Below are 12976 nucleotides of genomic sequence, written 5' to 3'. Positions count from 1 at the left end.
CCAGACTTATAGAACAAACAAATTAGAGGGTATTAACAGTTCAAAAAGATTCTTCATGTTAAAGAAATCTAGCAACAAATGCTTTTTATAATTAGAACACTTTCTAACCCACCTAAAATGTGATTCAACTTACTCCCCCCCAAAAAATACGATTTACACACAACACTTTTGCTCATTTGGCAAAATATCTATCTATCCATCAACTGTCATCTGTTTTAAAAAGATTATATTAATTTTATACTATATGGTATCTAGCACAAATGCCAGGGATATAAATGCTATATGTTAATTATTATTTCTTGATGGTTTTTATTTTTTAATTTATTTGAATTTGATCTAAGGTGTGAAACACTTTGAACTAAGGCTACCAGCTTGAGGAATAACACAATTTCCAAAATTCAAGGTTAATTTGCAATGGATTTTCATCTAGTTAGTAATATGTATGCTCCTATTGCCAAATCCTTTCATTTTGCTTTAGCAGCTCCCGTTTCAGCCTGGGGGTAGGAGAGAGTGCTCTATTGCAGGGAATAACCCTGGCAAGGATTCATACTGTGTATATTGTATAATTTAAACCAATACCCCTAGGTCACTGGTTTTCCAGTTTTTAGTAGTTGTGGAACCTTTCTACATTTTAAGCCCCTGCAACTCTAGTTCCAGCACTAAAATAGTGCTATAGTTAGTGGATCCCAGTATTGATGTTTTGGTTTTTTTAATACACAAGTTAATATGTCCTCCATGACCATTGTTTCTTTCAGGGAACTCCCAGAGTGACATCTTATAGAATCCTGGGATTCTCAATGATAACACAATTTATCGACTACTAGACTTTAGCACTTTCCAGGGTATAGTTATGCAATCTGAAAGTCAATTCAATTCAATTTATAAAGTTTTTATTAAGCATTAACTATGTGTGTGGGGTGGGAAGAGACAAAGGTACTAGGCTCTGGAGTTTAAAAAAGCAAACAATCCCTATCTTCCTTTCATTCTACTGGGGGTATATAACATTTATTATAGTAAGCAAATATAGACTATAAACATAGTAATTTCAAGAAGTAGAAAGCAGCAAAGGGGTTAGGGTCAAGAAAAGCTTAGGAAGCAGGTGGAATCCTTGAGTTATGTGCTTTGAATAAGGTAGGCAGACGGGAGACACTCTTTGAAATGGCATGGAGGCAAAAGGGGGAGGGCATATACTGGCAAACAGCTGGAAGACTAGTTTCATTAGAATGGAAAGGATATGAAGGATAATAAAATAAGATTGCAAGGTTGGTGGGAACCAGATTATGAAGGGATTTAAATGCTAGGCTAGGGAGTTTAGATTTTAGCACAGAGGATATATGGAATCAATTGAAGATTTTTAAAATTTGAGTAAAGGGTTAACATGATCACATCTGTGTTTTAGGGATATTAGTTTGATAGCTTTTTGGAGGCTGGATTGAAGAAGAGAATGAATAAAGAGGAGGCAAGAAAACAAATTAGGAAGCTATTCCCTAAGTTTAAACAGATACAGTGAGGGCTGAACTAGAGTAAAGATTGTGTAAGTAAAAGAAGACAGACTTGAGAATTCTTCAAACATTATGATGGACAAGATTTAGCAAATGATTGTGTGGGGGGTTGGAAATAGTAACAATAAAAATGGCAATTAAATGCGTGAATCTAAGTAAAGGAAAAGATGGTGGCAGCATGGATAGAAATGAGGAATTTTGAAGGAGGAATAGGTTTGGAGGGATATAAGTTGCTTCCATTTAAAACGGGAAATTTTAGGTACCTAGGATACACTAGTATCACTTGGAATAGTAATGTACCGTGACATGGTGGTGGTTTAAATCACCTTGTATTCATAGGTATTTCAAAAGAATGTGTTGGCACTGGGGTCTCCCTCATGTGAGTGTTACCACTGGTTTTTGTTCCCCTGGAGAGAGAATGCCCGGGCCAAAGCATTCCATTTTAGCATAGCATTCTACCTTCTACCCACAAACCTTTGCACAAGGATTCTGTTCTCCCTCCTCACCTGAACCTTATAGAGTTTCTTCCTTTTTTTCAAAGCACAGTTCAGATGTTACCTTCAATCAAAATGTCAGTTTGTAAACTATGTCATCCAGAATCCTGAGGGGAAGGAGAAGTTCTAATGATAATTCTTGGACCAGGTGGTGGCAACATTTCCAGGCATACTTGGCTCATGTTCTATACTTACCTGTGCCCATACATTCTGCTCATTGTTGTAGACTCTCCGAGTGAGGAAAGCTCAACTCACATCTGAGCATCCTCTCTACAATGTTCTCCAACAGATGGATGATGCAGTCTCCATTAAAAGGCTTCCAGTAATGATGAATTCATAACTCATGTTATAGCCTATTCCACATTTGAAAAGTGCTTATTGTTAATAATAATGTTAGTGTTGTTATTCAGTTGTTAGTTCTTTGTAACTTTATTTTGGGTTTTTGTGATAAAGATACTGCAGTGCTTTGCCATTTCCTCCTTCAGCTCATTTTACAGATGAGGAAATTGAGGCAAACTGGGTAAAGTGACTTGCTCAGGATCACACAGCGATAAGTATCTGAGGCCACATTTTAACTCATGACTTCATGACTCCAGGTCCAGCATTCTTTGCAATATGGTGCCCCATAGCTGTCCTCTAAATAATAAAAGTTGTTATTTTATAGTAGTTTACAAAGGGCTTTAATTCAGTGTCATACTTTTATCTTTGCCATAACCCTTTACAATTGAACCTAGGAATAAAATAATTAAATCTCCCTCCCACAGTTTTACAGGTGTAAAAATCAAAACACACAGAAGTTCAATGACTGATCCATGGCTGTTACACAACTAGTTAAGTGTTGAAGGCAGGATTTAAACATAGGCTAATCTCTCCTGCCTCCAAACCCAGTACTTCTTCCACTATGTCACTTTGTAAAGAAGTTTTTACTTGCATCATGTGGCAATTTGTCTCTCTAAAACTTTTGTTCTTTTTTCCTTTTGAGCCAGAAAAAGTAAGTCCAATTTCAATAGCCTAAAGGTTTGTCAATAATGTATCATTATTTCCAGATTCTTACTTTTGAGGAAACAAAAGCACACTTTACCTTGAGTAGTCTCTTTTGTTTTTTTGCAAAGAGGAGACAAAAAATTCTGTTTCCAAATGGCATAATAATGTATTTAGAGAACCCTCCAAAAGTCAGCAAAAATACTGGAATCACTATTAGATAGAACAAAGTTAGCAATATATAATATTAATTTGTAAATATTATTGGCATATCTACACAGGAGAGGAAGAAACAGTAATAAAAGAAAATATTTTTAAAAACACGTTTTTAGAAGTTAACTTACCAAGACACTAAAAGTTTTGTATGAAAAAAGAACAAAGCATTATAGAATTCAAAATAGCAGTTAATGATAATAGATTCAGTATTAATGTTTAAGATGTGTCAATATAATAAAAAGTTAAAACTAAGTTAATTTACAGATGTCATGCTGTGCCTTACCTGAGAAGTTTCACAAAATCATTTTATGCAATCCTGGAAAAGCTTAAAGTCTAGTAATAAACTGAATTTCTGTCATCTCAGAACCAGCCCATATACAGAGAGGCTTATTACCTGAATGGTCATGAGGGAATACATTTTTCAACCACAGCAATTTTCCAACATTATTCACCAAGTTAATTACAGAAGTGGTACAATATGCATTCATGAAGAAGGGACCCACACTAGTGGGTAATTTTACAGATGAGGAAATTATAAATCTTTCAAATTCTGTAGATTTTGCTTTCTGCCTGTCTAAAGTCAGCTCTTTAAGAAGGTCACTAACCTACTTATGGGTTGTTAAAGTCATTTGCTTATACTATTGTCCAAACCTCCAAAATGTAAATTTTAAAAGTGGGAACCCTTACCAGAGTAATAAAAATAGCTTGCATTAAAGCAATTCAAATTGTTGGGCTTTTAAACTTATCTCCAAGGTGACTTGAATAAATATCAATGTTATTTCTTCTATTTTAGGTTCAACTTAAGGCTCTGAGGTGAAAAGCTAGCCTAAATGTACAATTTACAGGCTTATTATTAAGGACCAAACATTTTTCTGGGCCTCTTAATGCTATTTGCAATCACAATAACTCCAGGAGGTCGATTCTCCCAAGGAGAAACTAACTAACTTCATTAGGAAGTGATGATCTTCTTCCTACTTTTCTTGAAACAGTCCTAATGGCAAACACCATAATGTCTGTCTCAGTTTTATATCTGGGTCACAAAACATTTCTTTGACCTTTTGCCACTGATTCATTTTTAGATGGTTTAGGAAGAAAACCTATTTTATCTCTTTATAAAATATTAGCCTAAGCTATGGCCATATTTTTTCCTATATTACAATATGTAGTCTAATATGGCTTTTTTATAGGCTCATACCATGAAAATAATTAACCAAATACTTTTTTTTAAATGAAAGGGAGAAGAATTCCGTGAAAGTATTTACTTAAAATTGTGAATACGACCCAGAGTACTAGTATTCCAAAATCAGCTTTACCATCTTTTGGTAAAAGGGATAGTAGAATGATGGAGTAATATAATACTTAAAAATAATCAAGCCATGGGGCAGCTAGGTGGCGCAGTGGATAGAGCACCAGCCCTGAATTCAGGAGAACCCCAGTTCAAATCAAGTCTCAGACACTTAACACTTCCTAGCTGTGTGACCCTGGGCAAGTCACCTAACCCCAGCCTCAAAAAAATAATAATAATAATAATCATGCCAACAGTTAATACATTCATCTTTATATATCTTATATCCTTGTCATTCTTGGAATATAATTTCAATTTTTAACTTTAGAATCATGGGAAACCTATATACTGTTATTTCCTTTTCAGACAATTGAAATGAAAAAAAAAAACCCCCACAAATTTAGGGACATACCTCTAAGTTTTCAAAATTTGTTTTTTTAGAACATTCTTCAAGTACTAAGAATTAACATCGATGGCCCTTCTAGACAAGCATAGTTTCAGAGATTATCCCTTGTTGATTCATTCAAGTTTTTATTAAGCTCCAACTATATGCAAAACATTTATAGCATTAGGCCTAAAGATAAAACAAAAAGAAAAAAAAAAGTGAAACTGAATTTGCATCCTTTAAGAGGTTAGTGGAGACACATGAAACATTTAAGTATAATGATCAACAATAAATTATTAAATGCTAAAGAGTGCTATAAATAATAAAATTTATATCTTTTTTTAAAAAATTGAATATAAATGTAGTCTGGAGCTTTCTCTGAATGAGAAACAGAAATTGAGGTAGACATTGAAGGTGAGTAGAATTAAGTTGACAGAAGGGTAAGGAAAATTCATTCCAGGCAGGGGAAACGGCATTAGGAAATACTTGTAATTAGGTATGAGTACAGGGTTTTATGTTGGGGAATAGTGAGAAATAAGCCTGGATTAGAAAATGAGAGCATCTAATGGAAGACTTCAACTACCTTGTACAAAGTGGTCACTTGATTTTGTTGTTGTTCAATTGTTTCACATTCCTCATGACTCTTTTTGGGATTTTCTTGGCAAAGATACTGAAGGTATTTATCATTTCTTTCTCCAGGTTATTTTAAAATTAGAAAGCTGAGGCAAACACAATTAAATGACTTGCCCAAAGTCACAAAGCTAGTAAATATCTGAGGTCAGATTTGAACTCAGGAAGGTGAGTCTGATTCCAGACCCAGTGTTCTATCTGTTGTGCCACCTATCATCCTGAGCACTTGATGATGTTTGTTAAATTTAATAGTTTCCCAATTGGATAGTTCAGACTTTTTAAAAGTTAATGGGTTTGTGATCAGGAGAGTGACATAATAATGACAGTGGTAATTTACGGAAATCACTCTAGATGTGGTATATGGGATAGATTGTAGTGGAAAAGCTCTGGGGGTAAGAGGATCAAATAGGAGGCTATTAAAATGACCCCACTATAAAGTGACGAATGTCTGGAATAATATGGTAGCAATAAGAATGAGAGAGGAAAGCACAAATGGGAAGGAAAAAAATAAATCACAAGACTTGACTATTAATAATATGGGATATGAGAGAAAAAATAGCTGGATGGCACAAGAGATAAAATGCTAGGTCTGGAGTCAGGAAGAACTTAGTTCAAACACTCACTAGCTGTGTGCCTTCAGCAAGTCAGCTTAACTCTTGTTTGCCTCAGTTTTCTCATCTGTAAAATGAGCTGGAGAAGAAAATGGCAAATCACTCCAGTATCTTTGGCAAGAAAACTCCAACAAATGGAGTCACAAAGAGTTGGGCACAACTGAAATGACTGAACAACAGAATAAGGGGGGAGGGCGGGGGGAGGTGTTAAATGTAAATGAGACTTCATACCTGAATGAATGAGAAAATGGTAATGTCATTGACAGAAATAGCAAGGTAAGAAGGATAAAAATTGTTTGTTTTTGGGAGTGTAGCAGGAGATGATTAACTTAATTTTGTATATATTGGGATTTTTTCAGGCAAACTGAATGTTCTAATAGTGGTTCCCCATTACCTACAGAATAAAGTCCAAATCCTTTACTTATCCTGGCACTTGAGGCTCTCCACAATTTGGCTTCTCTCTACATTTCTAATTCTATCTGATACCTCTTCCCCTTAAGTACTGCTGAGTACTCAAGACCATAACATCCTAAAAGTATATCCCAAACATTCTCACCTATTTGTACCTTGTTTCTAATTTTTTCTTCTAAACCTGCAATACTTACACCTATCATCTTCATCTATTCATCCTTCAGGAATTAGCTCAAGTCGATCACCTCCTTACCTGATGTCCCCAGATGGAAGTAACCCCTCCATCATCCAAGCTAAACTTATAGCCTATTGTACTACTCTCCTGCACTTTTCATACTCTAATTCATATTACATTCATTTAGACAGATAGTGTTGTATAATGATTAGAGAAGTGGTCTTGAAATCAAGAAGAGCTAGATTCAAATTCTGCCTCTGACACATACTGTGTGCTTTTGAATCAGTGTTTGATGCAACCTTCTGATAATATAAATTGCAGAAAATGTGCTCATCTATATTGGTAAAGGAAATTACCTCACCCTGGAGTTCTTTATATAAGTGAAGTCACAGTTCTAGTATTGACACTATTATATTTATGTGTATATACATGTTTTAAGCTTCTTGAAAGTAGGAACACTCATGTATTTATCACTTCAGCTCAGCCAGTGCTTAGCATATAAATAGTAGGTACTGTTTAAAGAAAAAAAATTCTCAAAGATATCTGTAGATTATGGAATTGAAGCACAAGTGAGCTTTTGGTGCTTGTGTAGGAAATTTGAGGATTTTCAATGGAGACAGGATCATTTTATAAAGGACATCTGCTCATACAAACCTTAACTCCTTTCCTCAAGCCCTTTTTATCATAGAGGCAATAGGAAACCACTGACAATTTTTGAAAGTTATGAAACCTATGGCTTAGAAAGATTATCTTGGCTGTTGTGTAAAATATACATTAAAGAGAGGAAAGATTGAAGGCAAAGAAACTAATGGCCTAAATTGAGGAGTGGTAGTGGAAGGAACAAGAAGGGAATGTTTAAGAGAGATGTCACTGAGGTATAATTGGTAGCATTTAGCTTTCATTAGTTGACTGGAGTGTGAGGGCTAGAGAATAGTCAAAGATGATTCTGAGGTTTCAAAGATAGGTAACCTAGCTGATGATGACATCCTCCACTCTATTAGAGAACTTTGGAGAAAGAATATATGTTAGGAGAAAGACATTTTCAGTCTTAAATATACTAAATTTAATATATTCAAGTGAGAATATTCATATTGAGATGAATAATAGGTAGTTGAAAAGCTAGGACTAAAATACTGGAGGAGATTAGGGGTGGATATATTGATTTGAGAATCATCACTGAATGGTTATAATTATCTTCAGAGAGTTCATAATTGGACCCACCGAAGATGAGAAAAGGGCTGCTACTGTCCTTGGGAACAACTAGATTTGGGGGATGGGAGATGACTGATGACCTACCAAAGGAGACTGAGGAAGGGCCAATGTGATAGAAGCCAAAGAAGAATAATGTTTCTGAAAGGATGAGATGGTTAGTAATGTCAAAAAAAAAACCAAAAATGTCAAGGAAGATAAATATTGCTAAAAGCCAAACAGTTTAATAGCTGAGATATCACTGGTAACATTTGAGAGAATGATTCAGTTCCTTCTTCTTCATTTCATAATATTCCTAACTAGTTACCTTTTTTTTTTCCCCACTGTCTCCACGAAAGTTGACTTTCTCGTTTTCTAGAACCAAGTCTTCCACCTATGTCTTAGGATTCTACTTCCCCAGATCTATTTATCCTCTCTCTAAAACATCTTCAATCTGTCTCTCTCCACTGGCTTCTTCCCTTCTGCTGTTAAATATGCTCAGGGTTCCCCTATCTTGGAAAAAATCTGTTCACTCTAGCTGCCATCTCATTTTTTAATTCTTCTCTTACTTCAGATTTTTCAAACATCCACATGCCTCTACTCTCTCAACAATCACTCATTCTTTAATCCCTGCAATATGGCTCTTGTCACCCTTACTCCAGTGAAGCCACGTTTCCCATTTCTTATGACTTCTTTTAGCCATATGCAATTGACCTTTCTTCAGTTATTATCCTTCTTGACCTTTCTGTATCACAGAGAATAGCAGTTGTATAAAGCATGAAATCATTAAGAAATTAATAAAGGGATGGCTTAGTAGGAGACAAGACTCAGCTGAATTCTAGAGAATGTAGAGAAATGTAGAGAAAGGGGATGTTAGGTGACAATCCACAGAGCTATGAACTCTAAAGATGTGGATTGTTCCACACAGTAAAGCAACTTTGCACAAGTTGCTCTTAAGCCTTAGCTTTCTCATCTGTAAAAATGAAGATATTCTCTTGATTGCTCTGCCTTTCCCATAAGGTTGTTATGAGGATAAAATAATATAATGTATGTGAAAGTGCCTTAAAAACTGGAAAGTACTATATAAACACAGGTTAATAATTGTAATATAACTAGTATTAGAGACATCATGGAGCAATGGATAGAGGGTTGGTCTAGAAGTCTGAATATTAGGGGGATCAAGTCTTCTGAAACAAACTGTAGGTTTCTGGGTGAATCATTTAACCTCTTATTATCACCATAAAACTCTCTAAGACTCTAAGTTTCAGAATAGTTGCTAATCTGCTTTGGGATATGGGTTTTCTTACCAGGAATTCCCTTATCCCATTTAAATCACAGGTGCGAACCAAAAACCAGAACACACTTATTATCATTGTAGTCTGGCAGATATATGGAATTCTATGTCTTTCTCTAGCAGCACTCTAAGGCTTGGGACCTGAGGCAAAGAGACTCTCTAGAGATCTAAGGTGGAACTCAGCAAAGCAAAAACTCAAGGGGAAAAGAGAATTCTGCAGTGTAAGGGCATGCATAAAAGGCTAGAACTTAAGTGGCTGGCCATAAGGCTAGGTTATTGAATGGAGTGGAGTTAGAAAGGGGAAAGGAGAAATCAAGTAATCAAGGTTAAGCCATTAGAGGTCTTTTTGGAAGCAGAGAGCAGCAATTTTGGTTTCTAAGATACTAGTAGAGGTGACAAAAAGAAATTCATTCCTATTCAATTCCCATGCAAACACCAACCACTGCTTAGAAACCTAAACCCACTTGCACCAGCTGCCCAGGTTTCATAGTGTCATTCCTATCTTTCACCCACTCCCTCCTGGCATTCCCTCCCCCTGTGCCTACTCTGCACCTGTTCCCTGTTGCTCTGGTTCATTCTTGCTATCTAATTCTACTTCTTTTCCCAGTTTCTTTAAAAGGTGAGGGTCTTGAGTATCCTCATTCTCAAGAACTCAGCATGCATAAAATCTCAAATTCTAATAAGCAAAGAATCTAGGAGAAAGGCTGAGGGCAAAAAGGAAGGGGGAAGAGGAAAAAGTAGAAGTTCTGTGTGATTCATTTCGTAAGATATGAACACTCCTTTAAAGACATATCCCCATACCTGGGGAACTCAGAGTATCCTTTTCCATGAGAGCACCTATATCTTTGCTCCTTTTACCTTTCAGTAAGTTCTTATGAACCACATTCTACCATGAATGCCCATCTTTTGAGATTTCTTCACTGTGCTCACCTCCTTGCCTTTTTTAATAGTTTCACTCTTAGGAAGGATACTCTCCTATCCCTAGAACACATCTTCTTTTCTCTAGAACATAAGATTCAGGAAGCTGTTTCACTTTCCTAAATACTAAAACAGACCATTTTCATCCTTGGATGAACCAATTAACTGGTCACACACACACACACACACACACACACACACACACAGCAGCTGGACACAGCAACTCTCTATTGACTCTTTGAGTCTTAGAGGTTGGAATTTCCTGGAAGGAATTAAGGAATTTTAGTTTCTACCATTATTGGGATGAGAAAGAAGGTTCAGAAGTGGAGCTTAAATATATATATTTATATGTGTGTATACACATACATACATACACACATACACACACACACACACACATATATATATATATATATATATATATATATATATATATATGAGACAGAGTACCAGGTCTCTTTTCCAAACAGAAAGATTCACTTTTCTTCCCTCTTTTCCTAAACATACCAATAAAAGATGTCTGGTTTGAGAATCAACAGTTGAACCTGTAAATTGAGGTATTTTTGCCTAAATATCGGAATCTTTGCCCAAGAGGAATTATTCCTTTGCAAATCCGTAAGAGGAATGGGGGAGGGGAAGAGAAAGGAGGCAAGGCACTCTGAGTACAACATTGGCAGCTCAAGGGGGTTGGCTTAGTTAAAGAATACATTAGGCATTCTCTCTCAGCTTGCTGCCTTCTGTCTAATGCATTTCCCTCCTACTGTTTTATTTGTATTGGAAACAGAGAAAGTAAAGTGGTCCTCCTTGAGCTTCACCTTCTCTTAATGGAAGCAAGATGAAAAGCTATTTAAAGCAGTCTTCTGCTCCTTCAGGAAAAGGTCAGTGACTTGGACAAACTCAGACCCAGTGAAACTGTAATATCTTCCTATGGGGATATAGCATAGAATTCTGACAGGATTGGGATTGAGGAGCATAGCATTTCCCTAATAGTCCAATGGGTAGCAAAAAGCCTCTGCAGCTCTTTAAAAGGCATGGCAGCTGAATGGCTCCCCCAAGACAAGAAGCACTTTTGTCATATTCATAAAACTGCCACCAAAATGCAATGTTTTGATGTTGATTCGAGGGAGAACATTGGCAAGTTTAAAAGGCAAGTCAACAAGTCGTTATTAAGCACCTGCTAGTACCCTGCACTATGATAAATCAAAACTGGTGTGGATCAAAATGTGAATCTGTAGGGTGAATGAAGGCCCTGTTAGCTAGAGAAAAGGCCGTCAAAGTTGGAATAGATTAAAAAAGTGTAAAGGAATTTTGGGTAGACTGTGTAATACAAGCATGGAACAGATAAAGGCAGCTTGAATAGTGCCTGCTTTCAAGGCTTTCAATTTTACAAAGAGAGTAAGACATAGTTCCCCACAACAGAAGACTGATCTGTCCCTCAGTATAACACAATTCGTTATATAGGTAACTGAGGTTTTAAAAATTATTTTAAATTGTGTATAAAATGTCAGCCTGAAATGCATACAAATGTGTCAATATGCCAGTGTCAAAATACATATGCATGTGTAATAGTATATAAGAGATTACTAGGATAGAATTGTGTACTTTTGTGCAAGGTTGAGCATTCACATGGTTGTGAGGTTGAGTGTGGATAAGGGAGATGTCTGTCTGTAGGAGCATTTGTAAAGGCATATGAGAGTAGGTGAAGAGTGAAGGACAAAGAAGGAGGTGGCAGGCATACATATTCTCCTAATCATTATACTAAAAATAAGCTGTGGCAGAACACAAGGCCACTCAAACCTTCACAAAATGTCCATATTTCGCAGGCAAACATCTTATGTGCAACAAGCAAAAGGAATCAGAAAACTAATACACACCCCAACTCTCCATATTTCTAATGTGACCTCTGCTGTAACATTAATTAAAAAGCACAATTCCCCTGCCCCTCCTATTTCTGTTGGTCTCCATGGTGGAATTTGGATAACCTACAGCAGAAGAAATCTAATGGATTAGAGCACCTAGTCTGTCTCCTTCATTTCATAGAAACCTGAGAACCAGAGAGATTAAATGATATTCCCAAATTACACAGGTATTAAGGAATAGAGCCCATTGGAATCACTGGACAGGGGAAGGAAGGTACAGAGCATCTTCAATCTCCTGCATGCCTAGTCCATGTTTGGAAAGGGCAGATTTTCCTTGCTGCATATCAGTCCTTTGAAATATAGGATTTGGAATCAGATAATGTGGTCTCTCCTTTCCTACCTGCATGATTTTGGATAAATCACTTCACTTTAGAAGTCTATTATCTCATCTGTAAAGTGAAAGATCTGGACTAAATGATCTCTAACACACCTTTTAACTCTAAATTTTATGATCTATCTTTAAATGAGCCAAGAACTCTCATCATAATAAAGGAGATATGACAAAAACAATATCCAGATTTTTTTTTCCTACATACACAATGACAGAGTCTAAGAGCCTTGTTTTATTAATGTAATCTAAAATCATGGGAACTGTAGTAGAGGCTTCCACAACATAAGACCCCTCTCCACTTGAAATCACCACTTAGGTATTACATTTCCAGATTATTCACTAAGAGTTCAATCAGAAAACTACAGAATCCTTGCATCATAGAGCAACATAATTCAACAATATTAAATGGTTAAGAATACAAAGATTGGAAGTACCACAGCTTAGAGGCTACACATTCACCTTTCATTCACCTTGATGATATTTGGAAATTAGGGTTAAGTGCTAGTTCTGCTACTTAATACCTATCATTTTATACTAGATGTTTTCCCTATTTGGAACTGAACTGATGTGCCAAGATGAACAATAGAATTACACACAAATCAAGGACTTGCCAGATGTCTCTTCCTTAGTTGTAGT

This window comes from Sminthopsis crassicaudata, chromosome 1, assembly GCF_048593235.1.
Source record: "Sminthopsis crassicaudata isolate SCR6 chromosome 1, ASM4859323v1, whole genome shotgun sequence".
Taxonomy (NCBI): domain Eukaryota; kingdom Metazoa; phylum Chordata; class Mammalia; order Dasyuromorphia; family Dasyuridae; genus Sminthopsis; species Sminthopsis crassicaudata.
The sequence above is the reverse complement of the archived record's forward strand: the minus strand, read 5'-3'. Positions refer to the sequence as shown.